The following is a 13819-nucleotide window of genomic DNA, read 5'->3' as shown; positions in this document are numbered from 1 at the left end:
CAAGCCCAGCATCCCCACCCCTGCCTCCTGCCCTCTTGCGGTATCGTGTATCCTGGTTTACTGTGTCACTTACTGGTACACGCTGCCAGAGACGGATGGTACACTGAGCTCCCCTCCAGTGTTCAGTCTGTAGTGGGCAAGACGCATAGACATGTTCTATGACAGACAAAGTGCCCGGGGAGTCGAGGAGAGGGAGCAGCTCCCTTCTTACTCCTCCAGTCCAGCCTTCACATTGTCACCATGTGTCCTCCCAAGGTGCAACTCCAATGAGCCTTCTCTCCTAGTTCAATGTCTCTAAGGGCTCCAGCAGCCGTGGAGGTTGTCCACGTTTCAAAGTCTTCTGTGTCCTACCTCAAGCTAGACCTAGCCTGCTCTCCCACTTCTCCTCCCAGACTTGCTGTACTCCAACCAATCTGGTCTGCTCACTGGCCTGAATCTGCCTCTCATTTTTCTGCCTCTGTGCCTTTGTCCATTCTGTTCCCTCTGTCTGCAACACCCTGCTGTTTCCTCATTGTGTCAGCCTGCGCTCCATTCTTTAAGTTCCATCTCAAATACCAGAAGTCTGCACCTGGGTATCAGATACCTTGGGCTCAAATCCTAGCTCTGCCAGTACAGTGTGATCTTGGGCAAGTCACATAACATCTTTATGCCTTAGTTTCAACATCAAGAAGATAAGGGTGGCTTTTTGTAAAGATTAACTGAGTTATATAATAAGGCATTTAGAACAATACCTCACACATAGGAGCAATATAATGTTTGCGCTCATCATTGTCATAAGTATCTGTCAAGAAGGCAGACTGGATCCCAGAAGCTGAAAATGATTTCTCCATTTTCTGTATAATCTGTGGTTTCTCTCTTGTAAAATGAGTCTTTCTTTGCCTGAGAATTTGACTATTTGTTTGCATCCGTTGTCACACCTTCCTGGATTACACCTGTGGTTGGCTGAATAATCCGCCCCCTCCTCCCCAGAGGTTCACATCCTAATCCTTGGAACCTGTTAATGTAACCTTCTGTGGCAAAATGGACTTTGCAGATGTGATTAAGTCAAGGATCTTGTGATAAGGCAGTTATCCTGGATTATCCAAGTGGGTCCAAATATAATCACAAATATCCTTTAAAAGAGGAAGGCAGTGGGAGATTTGACTACCAAAGAGGAAGTAGGGATATGACCATGGAAGCAAGAGTTTAGAGTGATCTGAAGGAGTCGAGAGCCAAAGAATTTAGGTGGCCTCCAGAAGCTAGTAAAGGCAAGGAAACAGATTCACCAGGGCCTCCAGAAGGTATCACACCTTGCTGATCCCTTGACTTTAGCCCAGTGAAATTGATTTTGGGCACATGGCCTCCAATTTGTGTTGTTATAAAGCATCAAATGTGTGATAATTTATTATAACAGCCATAAGAAATTTAATGCAATACCATTGAAGGATCTACTTCTTTATAGAACTGATCACATTTACGGCTTAAGTAGGCCAAACAGTTCTTATCAATGACTAGCACACAGATATCAGAGAAAAAGAAGTCTTCTGTCTGCTCAGTTTAGTAACCTGTGAGGATAAGGTGTTGAGACTTTTGGCAGAGATCTATATCAACACATAATAACCTTTTTTCAGTAGAAGAAAAGAAAGCCAGATCAGATTGAAAATAGAGCTAGTGTGTGAAAGAGGGCAAGAGCAAAGAGCCTGGATCCAGCTATGCCTGAAGCTAGTGCTAGAATTCCCAAAAAAGAATGATAAATTTTCCTTTTACTTAGAATATTTTGAGATGATTTCGATAATCTTTACCCAAAGAGTCGTGGCTAATACAGAGACTCTTAAACTTCAGGTTGCTAATGTTTATATGCAGGCTGCCATTAATAGACTGAATGGCATTTTAAATTTTACTATAAATTCTGTGACAAAGCTTGAAGGAGTAAATTGATCCTTAATCAAATAGGCTATTTCACTAAAGACTATCCTTTAGCCTTATCTTGACTTCCAGGTTTTATGAATGCCAGCTTGACACATGACATTGGAGAGAGGCTCTCCATAACGCAACTCTTCTGTTGGTTTGGAGGTATTTAGATGAAATCTGATACATTTTTTTCAGACCCCAAGGAACCTTTGATTTGCTATTTCCTAGCCAAGTGACCCTGAACAAGCAATTTAACACTTTCATCTCTAAGGTGGAGACCAATAATTACCCTGAAGATCGCTACCAGGATTCGAGATAACATTCTTAGAGCCCTAACATGTAATAGGCTTCCAATAAATTGTCTTCCTGTTTATAACAATAGCAGCTAACATTTAGTGAATGTTTATTACGTGCCAGACACTGTGCTAAGAGCTTTTCATTCAATATCCCATTTCATCTTCCAAAGAGTTTTATTTAAAAAAAACTATTAGTATCCCCATTTTAGAGATGAGGAAACTGAGATTTAGAGAAGATAAAAATCTTGCTCAAGGGAACCTAGCTAGGCAGAGTCAGCTGCAATGAAAAGCTAGGTGTGTCTGACTCTAGAAGTAGCCTTTATAACCACTACTCCACAGCTCTCTGTGGATGTTAGCCAAGATTGTTGTTATTATTATTACTATTAGTACTAATGTTTTTATTGACATTGCTTTAAGGCTCTAGGTTCCTTAGAGAAGCAGATTATATGACAGAATTCGTAAGAAAGAACGGCCTTTTCTTGTTTGGGATTCTCATACTTCACACTCTGCTTTATAAAATGACACAACCAGGAAACATCTCTCCAGTGGTTTATATTAAACAAGACAAAACAAAAGGCTACACAATAAATGTCTCCATAAGATTAAATACTGTGGTTAAAACTGCCTTCCTTGAATTCAACAGCTTTAGATTATGAGTCACCAGAGAAACATCTCCATCCCATAGAGTCAGCTCTCTCTTCCCCTCTACCCCCCAAAAGATGAATAGCTGTAATAAAGGGGACCAAAGAAAGCCCCTCCTAAAACTTCATGATTTTACACTTAACATCAAGCAGACTAAGAAGAGGGGGAAAAAATTCTCTCCAATGTTTCTGTTTTGCCCATATAAGTCAACATAGAATGAGTTTATAAATAGGAAGCAATAAAGCACTGCTCTTTTGAACAGTCTAATCATCCACATACAAAAATAAGGCATTTTTGCATTGAAGTCCTGTCCAAAAAGAGAAGGGATAAATACTGACGTAAACTGAACTGTATTGCAGAAAATATGGGGCATTATACTTTTTTTTTTTCCACCAGTGAAACATACAGAACCCAAGCCAATGATTTTTATGACTAACGGGGGACTTCAGGTAAAAAGATGAGCAAGGGCAGGCTGATTTTAGAACAGAATGCAAATATGGCCACCTTTCTTTCCTCTTTAAAATGCTCTCATAGCTCTGGATAAACAAGGACATGTAGCATATTGACTAGTGGGTTGACTTTAGGTCTTACATTAAAGTCCATCACACGTACAACCTAGTGGGTGGGTTAGAAACAGAAATGTATTGTTTCACAGTTCTGGAGGCTAGAGGTCCCAGAAGGTGGCAGCAGAGCTGGTGGTTTCTGGGGATGCTGAGGCAGGATCTCTCCCATGCCTGTGTCCTTGCTGCTGATCATTTACTGACAAAATTTGGCATTCCTTGGCTTGTAGTTTCTGCCTTCATGTTCACATGGCATTTTCCCTGTGTGCACACCTGTGCCCAATCTACTCCAGGAGAACCTCTTCTTGACGAATTTCCTCTGCAGTCACCCAATTTCCATACTGGGGGGTCAGGATTTCAACACGTGAATTTGGGGGGGATACATCTTGCCATTGACTGAATGCTCCTGCTCCCCTCTGCCCCTGCCACAACCATCTGTTGAATCCCTAATCCCTAATGTGAATATTTGAGGTGGGGCCTTTAGGAGGTAATTACATTTAGATGAAGTCATGGGATGGGTGCCCTTATAAAGCAAGAAGGGACCAGAGTGCTTCCTCTCCACCCTATGATGATATAGCAAGAAAGTGCACCTCTGCAAACAAGGAAGGGGGCTCTTCTCAGGAACTGAATTGGCTGGCACCTTGGTTTTGGACTTCCTAGACTTTAGAACTTTGAGAAACAATTGGTTGTTGTTTAAATCACTCAATCACGCATGGCATTTTTGTTATAGTAAATTGAACTAAGATGTTCCATCCATAACAAGACCCAACTGCGTGGACCCAAAATCTGGCCCTTCACTTAATATGGTGTTCTTTCAGGCATGCTACTTCACCTCTCTCTGTAGCCTCATGGCTACCACTAAGGCCTACAATCATGCAGGGGTAAAAGGAATTAGCAAAGGTTTTGAACAGTGTTTGGTATATGGTAGGAGTTTGTTGTCACTAGACTTTCTCCTTAAGACGATGCGCACGTTCTTTATCACGGCCCCCTCGGCTTGGCTCTTGCTCACCTCTCCAATCGCATCTCCACCTCTTTCTCCCTCAACCTAATTAACTGAAGCTGCACCCAGTTGCCTGCAGTTCCTTAAACATCTTCCATGGAGTTTTAGCTCTCACGCCTTTGCAGAAGTTGTTGTTTTTTGTTCCCTTGAAATGTTTTCCTCACGGCCTCATTTCTAACTTTTCAGGTAAGATCAAAGCTTACCAATTCCGTGAAGCTATCCATTCTCCCTGTCCCTAGGCAGGTAGGTCTGCTGTCTTGATGAAACCCTGGGTTAAATCCATTCCACCTGCCTCCACTCATCAAGGTCATTTTAAGACTTGCCTGACTTCCAGGCCGCAGCCTGCAAACAACAGGATGTTTGCCTGAGTTGTTTTCTAGGAACTTGGAGCCAGCTGTGCCCACTTTGAGCTGAGCCAGTGGAGACTTGGTAGGACCACCGGCCCTTCCACTGGGCATGCGGGGAGCGACTGCTCAGCGACCTTATGACCCTGCAGGGGCAGTAGCTTAGTTACGCCCCGCGCAGAATGGCCACTACTGTACCTGTTGCCAGTCACGTTTCCCCACGCGCCCACCTCCCCACGCCTCAGCCGCCCTGCTGCTTTATTCGTTATCCCATAAATACCCTGAGCCCCTTTCCTCTGGGGGGTGGATTCGAGGTTTGTTTTTCCATCTCCTCGCTTGGCTGCCTCGTGGACTTACTTCGCAGTTGTAGCCTTTTGGCTTCCTGTTTGTCCGGCAAAAAATGAGCCGGGTCGGTAACATTCACGTCTACCGCTCTCAGTTGTAATTACTGGTTTATTATCTTTCTCCCCTGTTCAATTGCTCCTGTTGGTGGTAAATTCTATGTCTTGTTTGTTGTATGGCCAGCTCTGAACACAGTGATGGCACTTAGTATGTGATCATAAGTATATTTTAAGTACATGAAAGAAAAGCATATGTTGGATCATTTGCAATAGTATAATAATAATAATGATAAACACAATTTAACAAAGGGTAGCATCTTCTATTTAAGATTTACTCCTTGCCAGTCACTAGGTGAGGTTTTTCATGTGTGATATCTCATTTAGTTTCAATAATGATCTTATAAGGGATATGTTATTTATTTCTTTTTCTACTGGTGAGGAATCTGGTCTCAGAGTTCTAGATCAGACAGGACTCTTGGTAGTGAATAGCAGAAAATTCATTTAAAGCCAACTCTAGCAAAAGGGGCATTTCTCATGAAATCCAGGTGCAGAAATGAACTCAGGCCTCTGGAATAGTCAGGGACATGAAGGAGAATATTTTTTTCCCTAACTTTTGTCTACACATCTTTCTGTGCATCAGCCTTGCTTGTTCTTTTCTCTGCTATAAATTGGTGTTTTCTGATACCAGACCATGGCAAGAAAGTCATGCATCACAATTCATGAGTTTATATCATTTCCATTCAAGAGACCCCAAATCTAGAATGCCTTAGTGCCATTTACTAGGGAAAAAAAATATGGTTGGCCTAGTTTGGGTTGGGCCAGTTCATTGCAACCAATGAATTGTTGCACTGGAGGAAAGAAGATAAAAGCAGAATCGTAAACAAAATTGTTGGAGAAGCCCTTAGCTGCAGAGAAGGGATAGTATCCAGGAAGTTACAAGGTACAGGAACCTGGTAGAAGTTAATCTGATAGGAGGTTGAATAACTCGCCCAAGGTCTTGCAGCAAATAAGTGGCAGAGCAATCATTCAGATTCACTGTAAAGCACTGCTTCCTTGGAGGACACATTTTAACGTCTATATCCTGGAAAAATGTGGTCTTAGTGAGAGGTCCTAGAGAATGACTGCAGAGTAGAAGTTCTAAGTCACAGAAAGACTCTTCTGGTCACCCCTGCCCTGGACTGTTAGGAGTCTTACTCTTTTTTAACATCTACAAATCACACAATCTCAAGGTTGAGAGGACTCTTGCAAGTTATCTGATGTCTAACCATCCCTCCACCCAGCCAGATGAAGCATGGGTATTCTTTGTAACATTCTTGCCCAGTGATTCTGAAGGCCCCATGGAGGTTACATGATAGAATTAAGAACATTGACTCTGAGGCCAGAAGGCTGGGCTCAGTATCAACTCCACCACTAACATAGGGGTGCATGTCCTTGGGCAATGGGCTTAGCATTTGTGCCTTGATCTCCTAATCTGTAAAAGGAGGATAACAAATAACAACTACATCGTTTGTTTTCCCCCCAGCAATATTTATTGTGCACTTATCACGTGCAGGCCCTCTTGTAAGTGTTTTCTATTTACCAGCACATTTATCATCATCATAACTCTATGAGGTTGGAAATATTATTTTCAGTTGAGGAAACTGAGGCAGAGGGATGTTAAATACCTCATCCTAGGTCATACAATTACTTAGTGGCAAGGCTGAGATTCAAACACACGCAGTCTGGCTTCAGAGCTTACGCACTACCCACCATGTTATACCACCTCTTTGCTGCTCTTGGGAAGAGCAAGTGATAAAATATACATAAAGCACGTAGCACGGGCCCTGACACACCCTACATTCTTAGTAAATATCAATGCTGCTGCTGCTGCTGCTGCTGCTGACGTTCCTCTCAGTTCCAGTCTCCTCATTACCAGCCACAAAGCCCAGGTGCCATCAACTCCTCAATTGCTGAATGTTCGTGGGCAGAGAGGGAGGCCCGTTTCATGGCCTAGAAGAGGGGCCTTGCGTAGATGCAGGACTTTTCAAGACCCAGTATCCCTACCCTGATTAGCATAAGGCTCCCTCTTTTGGGTGGGAAGTAAGAAAGTAGTTGAGGGAAGAACCGCTTCTTGATAGTTCCCCCAAATGGTCTAAGTTCATTTTATAATAAAACTGGTATTTATTATATATTAGTATCACTGATACCTCTATCTACGAAATATTCATTAGATACAATTTGAAGGCACCAGGTTGAATTGTTCAGGATATTAGGATGAATCAGATTTGAATGCCTCTCTCAAGATTACCAATACAAGAGGTAAAATATGCTCATAAATAATCATAAGACAGGAGTGGGAAGATTAATATTGTTAAAATGTCTATACTACACAAACAATCTACAGATTCAGTGCATTCCCTATCAGAATCCCAAGGGCATTTTCACAGATAGAATAAACAACTGTAAAATTTATATGGCACCACAAAACTCTTAATAGCCAAAGCAATCTTAAAAAGAAGAACAAAGCCAAAAGCCTCCTGCTTCCTGATTTCCTGCTATATTACCAAGCTACAGTAATCAAAACAGCATGGTCTTGGCATAGGCCAGACACACCAATATCTAGATCAATGGAATAGAATATAGAACCCAGAAATAAGCTCATGCATAGATGGTCAATTAATGTATAACAAAAGAGCCAAGAATATATGATGGGAAAAAGGCAGAATCTTCAATAAATGGTGTTGGAAAAACTGGACCATTATCTTACATCATACACAAAAATCAACTCAAAATGGTTTCGATGTGAACATAAGACCTAAAGCCATAAGACTCTTAGAAGAAAACAGACAGTAAGCTCCTTGATGTTGGTGTTGGCAATGATTTTTTGAATTTGACATTAAAAGTAAAGGCAACAAAAGCAAAGATAAACAAGTGGGACCACATAGACTAAAAAGCTCTTCATGGCAAAGGAAATCAACAAAATGAAAAGGACACCTCCTGAATGAGAGAAAATATTTGCAAATCATAAATCTGAAAAGGGATTACTATCCAATATATGTAAAGAGCTGATACAACTCAATAGCAAATGAAACCAACAATCCAATTAAAAATGGACAGAGGATCCAAATAGGCATTTTTCCAAAGAAGATATACGTGACCAGGTACATGAAAGGGTGCTGAGCCTCACTGATCATCAGGGAAACGCGAATCAAAGCCACAATGAGATGTCACCTCACACGTGTTAGGATGGCCATGATCAACAAGACAAGAAGTAACAGGTGTAGGTGAGGATGTGGAGGAAAGGGAGCCCTTGCACACTGTTGGTGGGAATGTAAATTGGTGCAGCCATGATGGAAAACAGTACGGAGTTTCCTCAAAAAATTAAAAACAGAACCAAAATATATTCCAGTAGTTTCACTTCTAGGTGTTTATCTGAAGAAAACAAAAACCCTAACTTGAAAAGATATGCACATCCCAAGGTTCATTGCAGCATTATCTGTAATAGCCAAGACATGGAAACATCTAAGTGTCCATTGGTGGATAGATAAATAAAATGTGATCTATCTGTCTATCTATCTAATCTATCTATCTATCTACCTACCTAGATGTAAGAATGTTTTTCAGCCCCATATGAAAGAAGGGAATCTTGTCATCTTTGACAAAATGGATGGACTTAAAGGACATTATGTTAAGTGAAAAAAAGTCAAATAGAGAAAAATACTGTAGTATCTCACTTATCTATGGAATCTGAAAAAGAAAAAAAAACCAATAAGCAAGAAAACAAAGCAAACCAAAGGGAAGGGACTGCCAATGGATGTGGGGTGGCTTTTTGGGGTGATGAAAATTTTCCAAAACTAGATAGTGGTGATGGTTGCACAACTATGAGTATAAAAATCCCACTGAATTATACATCCTCAAAGAGTACACTTTTTATATCTCAATAAAGCTACTATTCTAAAAATTAAAAAAAAATTGAAACTACCGTACGTTCCAACAATTCCACTTTAGGATATTTACTTGAAGAAAAAGAAAATGCTAATTTGAAAAGATCTGCACCCCCATGTTCATTGCAGCCTTATGTGAAATAGCAAGACGCAGAAACCACCTCAGTGTCCACTGATGGATGTGTGGTGACGGACAGTCACTGAACTTATTGTGGTAGCCATTGCACCGTACATACATATATCAAGCCATTATGTTGTATACCTGAAACTAATATAATGTTATATGTAAAAATATAATACAGGATATAAAGAAAAAGTAACAAGAAGTAAATACGAAAATTTGAATATAAGAGAAATTATTTCAAAATGGCGGGATGAGGGAAGATCTCACTGGAAGAGTTAGCACATGAGTTGGGCCTTTTAAAGAGAGATAGTGATCTGACGTGGGTGAAGGGAAGAGACAGTACGCTATGCAGAGGGAATAACGTAAGGAGAGATTGAAAAAAAAAAAAACAAGACATTATAAGATGTGGCCAAGGAATGGTATCCAGTTTCATTTGGCGAATGGTGGAAGACAAAATTGGAAAGGTAGGTTCAAGCCAGATTGTAAAAGACTTTGAGTATGAGGTTAAGACTCATACATTATTTTGGATTAGGACAGAGGAGGTATGTGCTGGTTTACAGAATGAATGAAATTACTCCACCAGCAGTGTTAGTGAAGAGGGTCCAAGTAAAGCTGTGGTAAGAGACAACACCTCATCTCAGCAGCCTAAGAAAATGAAAGTTTATTTTCATTCATGTAAGTTCTTCTGTGAACAGGGGCAGTCCTCCAGAACAATTATTTCTCATGTGTTGCTTATCTCAGGAACCAGGCCTCTGTGGACCCAATGGTACCTCCATTTCAACACCTGCTTCCACGAGGCCTGGAAGAAGAAAGTTCTGAGAGGTTACCCACCTGGAACCTTACTCTGCTCTAGAAGCCACACGTGCACTGTTTCTGCACACGGTCCATGGCCACATGGGTGACACGGCCCTTCCTGATACAAACAGGGACTGGGGAGCCTGGTCTCTCTGTGCCTGGAAAAGGGGAAGACATGGAGACTCCTGAGCCTGGGGAATGTCTCCCACACTCACACTTGCAGAAAATCACTGTGACTCAGAACAAGATTGTATTTACAAACAACACAGAGATATGTAAGATTTCTAATATACTATTAACAGAAATTTTGCCATCTGTTGCATTTACCACTTTCAAATGAAGGGAATGTTGTTTATGGTTTATCCACCCACAACACAAAATGAAAGGAAGATATCTACTTATGTCCGTAATCTGCCTGTTGTCATCTCTAGCACGGCATAAACCGATGTACGTTGTGGGTGACACAGGCTTGGCTGACATACAGCGGACACCTCGTTTGGCTTCAGCTGCAAGCTGCAGTCTAACCACTATGGACCACAGCTTCCAAAGGACGCCTCCTCGTCAGAAAGTGATGAGACAAAGCCACACTTAAGAAAGGAAGAACACTGACATAATGTGTATACATATGGTCACCTGTATGTGATCTTAACATTTTCTATGGTCTCAAAATATCTTCCTTTTATGGAGAATGGGGTTTAGAACTAGTACGCCTTTTTCAAAAGTGCCTGAGCTTTGGAGCCAGAGAGCAATAAACTAGAATCCTAACTTCATGAACTAATTGCTCTGTGACTTTGAGCCTCAGTTTCTCATGTTTAAAGTGACATCAATAACAACAGAGTTGTCAAAAGTACTAAGGACCACAGCTAAATTTAATTAAGAGCCTGGTACGTGTCAAGCGTTTTACACGTGATGTTCTATCACATGGTAGTTTTCCTCTGTCCTCTATCCGTCTCTTTCTCTTCCTCACCAACAGATGTAAGGACATTGATTCAGTTCTTATGCAGTTGGCGGGAGAAGTTCTAGCTTGAGTCTAAACTGGGCTTTAATGTATCTGATGCACTGAGTAGATGAGTAAGGCCTCAGGTAGTGGGTTTGCATGCGAGACTGTTCCACAAGTGGAAAGGAGTTGCTGAAGGAAAATAATAAAGTGGTTTCATGTGAGTGTCTGGGGATGGGCCTGAAATAGGATGGACATGCAGTGTTTGAGATTTCGGTATCCCACCCACATACCCAAGTCTGTGCACAGCTAGAAGTAGGTGGTAAAGGAGATGATGTGGGGAGACTCTGAGACACAGAGACAGAAGCAGCACCTGTTTGGTAAGCAGGTGACAAAGTGTACCACAAAAGAGGAAAGAGGGGTATTTTCCTTCACTTGGGCACGAACACCACGAGAATCAGAGTGTGGCTCTGCTAGTGTCTCTCGAGGGTGTGATGCTCTGAGTGCACTGGACCACAGCATCCTTGGGGGGTAGTCAGCATCCTCCTGGTGGGCACCCTTACCGGTGACTGCAGCAAGGCTGTGCTACCCTCAGGTGGCTTCCTGGCCAGTCACCATATCCTCAAGGGAGAAGAAGGAAATCAACAGAAGAACAGTGTTGGTAAGAAGGAATAGAACATCCACTGGGACCCTTTGAAATCTGTGGGACACTGTGTCTTTCATAACAGATCCACAGCTTCTAACCCAAGGTCTGACACGAAGGAGCTCAGACAACTCTTTATCAAAGAAGGAAAGAAGGAACGAAAGATTGTCCCAGTCCTCACGTGAACGCTGTGTTTCTCTGTGGGGATGACATCGGCATTCTGGATGGAAGGCTCTTCATTGTGCACAACTACTTAGGACATTGAAGGGCATTAAGCTAGCCTCCCCCCTCAGCACCGGATTCCAGGAGCGTGCAGCAGTCAAAACACACGCCGTCCCCATCTCAGATGCTTACTGTGGGGACGCGACTCCCTCAGGGTGAAAATCACTGCTCTAATGGGACTCAACATAACCACACAGGCTTAGAACCAACATTTCTGTGGGAAGCCACAGAGCCTCTGTAGAGCGGGACCTTTCTTTTCTTCTGTATGCTCAGTACACTGTGACTGGGATTTTCTCTTGCTTCCTTTGCTTGGTGCCCTAGAATCTCCTGGAAGGGATCTCCACTTGACATTCCAGTGTGCTTGTCCAGGGCGAGGAATCTGCCAAGGTCAGCCCAGTGCTCTCCCGAGGAACCAAGCCTCAACACCACCTCCTTGGTCTCTCATCAGACATCTAGAAGCTTCTCAACACCACCACCTCCTTGGTCTCTCATCAGACGTCTAGAAGCTTCTCTCTACTGCATTCCAACTGGTAGAGATTTTGGAAAGAAGAATCAAATGGGAGTAAAAATATCAGCTTTGTGAATGCTCTGGTAGATAGTAAAGATCGGGAAGATCAGGGCTTTTTGGCAAAAACAGATTTGGGACTTTCACTGCTGCATGGGTCACAATCCATAGTCCAAGCCTTGTAGATTCTGGCCGGAATGTTGTATGTACGTGTGTGAGGGGGAGGAGTTATATGGATGGGGAGGGTGAGGTGAGTGAGGCAGGAGAGAAACATGCCTATGAGAATCCTAAATTTGTGCCTTATAAGTTAAAAAAATCTACGTCCTAAAACTCCAGCAGCAAAACTGGCAGTTCTACAATGCACCACTAGGTGGCAGTAAAACAGAAATGTCTGCAAAGAGCAGAAATCCCTTCAGAATTACAGTAAGTTTTATAGACCAAGACAACTGCAGTTGTAAAACATTATGGTGTATCAATTGGCATATTTGCTGATCAAATCTTTACAAGGTTCGAATAGGCTCATAAATACTGGGTTCTCTAGTTTGGCCTATTCATGCTTCATGCTTCATGCTTCTGTTTAAGACATTTTGGAGGCTGGAAATCCAGCAAATGGTTGAAATATCAAAGCTATATGCCACTGACAATTTGTTTTCCTGTGATTGAGGGAAAATATATACGCTTCGATTAGAAGCACTACCCAAACAAGCAGATTCTGCTACATTCAAGGATGAGCTCATTTTTCATGCAAAGCACAGCCCAGGCTGGAGTGAACCAACAGCTAGATCGTTTTGCTACGTGATTTTTACAAGTGAGTTCCAATTTCCTTATCATCCTCAAAACAGCCTTATTATGCAGGGATGTCTTCATTTTTTTTTTAATAAATGGTAACCAGCTGATGATAAAATCAGGCATAAAAGCATAAAATCATAGGGCAAGGGGTGACATCAAAATTCCCTTTTTCATTAAAGTGTTGGTCTCACGTGAGTGGTTGAAAAGAAGAGTGAATTGGTTTATGACTGTCAACATTTGATAATGGGGAAACTGAGGCTTAAGTGTCAAGCCGCCTTGCCCAAAGATATACGACTGGTGAGAGATTTAACCAGCCTGTGAAACCAGGCTCCCCCATAAGGCATTGGATGGGCCGTGAAACTGGTTACCTTTAGAGACCAGTCCAAAGAATTTTGGGGTACCAAAGCAAGTTGAGCAGCTAAGCTTGTCTCTGTTTTTGCAGATGTGCATACCAACCCTTTGGGAGAAGAGGGTGAAAGGTAGACCTTCATCATGTGTTGACTGCTCATTTTATTTTATTAGATTGTCTTTGGCCAATCAGTTCCCATAGATTCTGCCTTTGGAAACACCTCTTGGCTCCCGCCTCAAAGCTAATGCATACGTGCCCTTTGCTCTGTTTAGAATCTTCTGCCTCTGTTTTCACCTGGATAAATTCTGCTAAGGATGAATTTGGTGGCCATTGGATGTGCTCCCCAGATACTCTCCCTAGGTGCTGTCTCTGGGGAGGAACAGCTCTTTTTCATCATTGCCTGAACTTCCATTAGATGCAGGGTAGAGACCACATCTGTTTTGCTAGTCATTATGTGCA

Source organism: Vicugna pacos, chromosome 13 (assembly GCF_048564905.1).
Source record: "Vicugna pacos chromosome 13, VicPac4, whole genome shotgun sequence".
NCBI classification, from domain to species: domain Eukaryota; kingdom Metazoa; phylum Chordata; class Mammalia; order Artiodactyla; family Camelidae; genus Vicugna; species Vicugna pacos.
This window is presented reverse-complemented; position numbering follows the sequence as displayed.